At 38.7% G+C, this 4,627-nt stretch overlaps 1 long non-coding RNA gene across 1 annotated transcript; it reads left to right on the top strand.

Annotated features, from left to right (window-relative positions):
* The first annotated feature begins 713 nt into the window (after positions 1–713).
* LOC143413659 (uncharacterized) lies at positions 714–3,435 on the top strand. The gene is made up of 3 exons (XR_013094276.1): positions 714–797; positions 2,484–2,588; positions 3,189–3,435. It is a non-coding gene; the product is annotated as an uncharacterized LOC143413659 (long non-coding RNA).
* Positions 3,436–4,627: the final 1,192 nt, after the last annotated feature.

Here is a 4,627-nt window from a genome sequence, read left to right as displayed (position 1 = left end):
CTCCTCAGTAAGGAAAATTGCTATTGGCTGTCCTAAAAGTCCCTAGAAGTCGCTAAATGACATCATGGTCTAATTTGCATAATTGGTCATGCTTACGTAATTGTAATCAACGCTGTAGGAGAGAGGAATAACATTATCGAAGAGACATAAAGTCAGTAAGAAAAACACCCTAAATGCATTTATAATATATTTAGAACTACAAATTAAATTTCTTTTAGCAAATTTTTTTTTTTTAATGTCCCAATTCCAACCCTCCTCCTTTATCCGAAATAGGCACTCCGGCGGAGTTACTTTGTGTGTGTGTCTGTGTTTAAGTAGTTTTAAGCCTAGTGATCCACAAAAAGTAACAGTAAAAGAAAAACATTTTTAGCAATAATGTTGTTAACAAACTACATTAACAATAGAAATGGACAAAGAAGAGACAAATAGCTGGTGTGCCAAAAAGCTGCAAAACATTATCAGGCAGCTGGTGTCCATAGCAAGCGTCACCAGGTATCTTCAGTCCATATCGGAAGTACAAGATGGAGTTAAGGCTCTGCAAGGACATCCAATTTCTAAGTTTTCAATGATTGGAATTATGTATTTTAGTGCACTGATTTATTTTAGACAAAGAAAGATGTACATTTACCACTGCTTCTGCACTGCGTTACAGTCAAGGTGCGAGCGGCGCAACTCATGTGTGATTCATTTGCAGTTTGGACGTGTGGAGGGGGGGGGGACATCTCCTGCTCTGACAGCAGCTAGGGGTGACTGCTGCGTGAGGACTATCCGCTGCATGTGAGCGCTGCTTGTTGAGAGTAAGAGCGATACGTGCTTTCACGTCAAAAAGTCGTCATAAGTCTCCAATAATGCCAGCAAAAGTCAGCAGATTTGTTGCTAGTCGCTTTTTAGAAAGAAAGTTGCTAAGGGGGTCTGAAAACTCGCTAAATATAGTGACAACGTCGCTAAGTTTGGCAACACTGCAAATCCCACCCTGAGCTGGCTAATGCTAGCTGATGCTAACTTTCCCTGCTAATGGTCACCTCAACCTGAATTTTCTGCCATTAGCTCAACCTAGCATTCAGCACAGAGCATACTACTAATGTGAAGCGGTCATAACAAAGATGAGTTTTGCCTCTTCGTATGGAAAAATGCTATCTTGAAGGAGTAAACTCGGCTAAGTCATCCAAAGTCTGGGGACTGACCATTCTAAACTCATCATCAGTTTTGTGTAATGTAGCTAACTTATCGTTAGCTGGCTAACCATCTTACATGGTAACATTATTATGATCAAAATCCTCTCAGTACAACATTGTACTGTCAACCTAAATTTCACTGAATTAAATCTGGATCATTCGTGAACCCGCAGTTGTTATTGAAGCAGTGTTAAACTCATGAGTAGCCATCAACAGGATTTCAGTGGTAGTTAAAGTACTCACTTAAAACAGCAAATTAACACTTTAAAATATTGTACTTCTCAATATTGTCAACAGCGAGGGTAATTGGCATAATAATGTTAAATAAATCTATTTAACTTTGCTATTAAACAACAGGATCTAATATATAAATAACAACGGACAAGCCCAGTTAAATACACAAGTTTATTTCATTTCTAGATCGTAGCTGAGAACTGCCTCTATGTGAAGAAGACCTCTCATTCTGCCAGTGACTCCATCTGTAGAATCAATCCATGTACAAAGCAAAGCTAAACCTAAACTAAAAGTAACTGTATATAAGGAGAATATTACTATTATATCGATATCATTATATTAGTCATATATTTTATTTACTAATTCAATTACTCTTAACATGCACTCTGTGTAAATAATGTTAGTTTGTAAGAAAAACATGAACTCTTTGTTAAAGTATATGTTGTGTAATATTCCGATTTACAGTTGTGCTATTCAAAGATATGCATGTCTGTGTACTCAGTATGCCATGAAGAAGATTATATTTAGTGGTTAATCTACTGTGTTACATTCCCTTCTCATTGTGTATTCATGAAATATAACAGCAACATTTGAAGACAGTACACAGAACAGTTTTTGTGAAGCAAATCAGAAATAGACAAATACAAAAAATAGACAAAAACTGTGTAACAGCAGTTAATATTAAAATGCTTCATGCAAAATTAAAAGGAACAGAATAAGTCAACAAAAGAGGATATGATAAGACCAATATTTGACAGAGGACGCATAGAACTCAAACTTTTTCCATATTAAATGGCGATTAATGTGCATCTGTAACATTTACATCAGCATTAAATATTGGTCTGTACCCAGAAACCAACAATGTCATCAGTTCATCCAAGAACCTCCAGTAGTGACCTTTTACATCTCTTCAACAGGAAAGAGTGAATTTATATACTGCAATATCATATTTGTTCATGTGTTCAAATTGGTTGAATCAGTGGATAAAATAAATAAGTAATGTGTAAAATACTGTGACATATCAAAACATTTGCATTTGATTAGTTTGATTAGCTAATTGTAATCTCTTTACAGCAGATTGATGAGACAACAGCAGAGCAGGAAACGTGAGCAGATACAGGAGACACGGTGTAAAAGGAGCCATCACGGAACAACAGAAAGGCTCTGAGACCAGGGCTGGTAAAGTGAACACTGTCATCATGTCCACATGCAATCAGTTTGTCTTTTAAATGATTTTCTGAGTTCACGCTGAGCCTCTTTTTAACTTAATTCCTATTAATTATTCTTTTCTCTGTTGTCTGGCTTCTTTACCTCCTGCGTGTTATCTTTCCTTGGATACCTGTCATGTGTGCATGTTTCCATTGTGTACATTATCTTTCTGCTAACAGTAATTTCCCTTTGGAATAATATAAAAGTTAATCTTAACTGGAAGCACATGATCAACGTGGGGACGGCCTCGGTGTAGCGATGCAGAAAGGTTTCCACGCTTAAAGTCAGACAGTCAGAGCATTTCCGGCCCCCAGGCAAATTCATCTGCTAAACTCTCCTCGCTGATCACAATTAAGAGATGAGAAACTTCTGAAGACCTCTTCTACCTTCACTCATATCTCCCCTCCACCCGTCCCCCCTCGTCATCCCTTGCTCATCCCTTCCTCCTACCTCTGTGATGCCCTCCTATCTGTGTTTGCAGTCACACTGGGATAATTGCACACCTATAATGGAGAAATTAGTCGGCCCTGAAATGAGCTTGTCTCCCTCTCTTTCTCTCTCTGCTCTGAGAGGTCGAACGCTGCCGCTCACCTCGCTCTGCCACATCAAACCCTGACGAGCTGCAGGAGGAGGAGGAGGGATCACCGCTGCGAGGCATCCTCCACAAATCAGCTTTCACTCTGCAGCTTCCTGTCTTCCTCTTCCCTCTGCTGCTCCTGCTTCTTATTATAATATCACTTTAATGTCGCACTGCAGGTGTTTTATGACTATAAAGAAAAAAATAAAATGGAATAAAAAGCGATGCAGCGGCTGTCAGCTGAAGAAAGTGGCCTGTCCACGTTTCTTCATTAGTCCCTGGAAATGTCTTTATCAAACGTATTGATCTGGTTTTCTGGTCCTGAGATATGATCGTAGCTTTAAGAAGTGATTTTAACAGTTTGAACCCTGCAGGAATTTTTCATATTATCTTTATAATGATGACGGCTACATGCATAAAATGTACGGTGGCTTATAAAGTACTGCTATTGTACCGTGGACAGTGTTTTTGAACCTGTGGTGAAAATTTGGTACTAATACTGAAATTGTTAAAAGAATCATCTATATATGAAAATATGATTTCCCTTTTTTTTAAATAAACAGCCACTAAAGCTACAAACATACAAGAAAAAACCCAAAACGCTTGAATATTAAGGAGCTAAAGAGCATTAAAATCAAATTTACTCCGATATGAATACTGGGGGGGAAACACGACCTCCGACCTGAAAAACAATCACGGTCACGTGGTATTCTTAATATGCTCTACATTTTCCTGCTCCACATTTTATTCTTCAGTTATATATGTCATTACAGCATGTTACACGGGTGCTTTTTATAATTGTATGAGTTCTAGAGGCGACTACTGCGGTCTCCTAGTGACCAAATCAATGCCAAGGAAGGTTTTTGCAGGTTGCATAGACACTTTTCAACTACAACAAGTGGTTTGCAGATATTCAGGACCAGTTTCACCCAACTGGCAACAAAAACTCACCAACCAGTCAAGGGATACATAATTTTTATCATTTTACCCACTTGACCTCACTGTCACATGTCCAAAGTGGCAGACAGCCTAATGTCACACAATTAGTAGTCAAAGGCGGTGCTGGACCAAGGCCAGGAAGATCGTGAAGGACCTCAGCCATCCCAACAACAGACTGTTCTCTCTGTTGAGGTCAGGAAAGCGATTCCGCTCCCTGAAGACCAACACAGAGAGACTGAGGAGGAGCTTCTTCCCGCAGGCGATACGGTCTCTCAATCACACCACCACACAGTACTGACCCACACATATGGTTCTTACACACACACTGGACTTTCTGGACATTGTTTTTGCACACATTGTTTTTTTGCACAACACTGGTCACTATATTCTTCATTTCCGGTTAATACTTGTACAGCTGCTGTTATTGTGTATATATTTATTTATATTTAGATTTCTTCATACATTCTTATATAGTTCTATATTGTGTATTTTG

Source organism: Maylandia zebra, linkage group LG2, assembly GCF_041146795.1.
Source record: "Maylandia zebra isolate NMK-2024a linkage group LG2, Mzebra_GT3a, whole genome shotgun sequence".
In the NCBI taxonomy this organism is placed as follows: Eukaryota; Metazoa; Chordata; class Actinopteri; order Cichliformes; family Cichlidae; genus Maylandia; species Maylandia zebra.
Note: the sequence above shows the minus strand (reverse complement) of the source record. Positions and strands in the feature narration are given on the sequence as shown.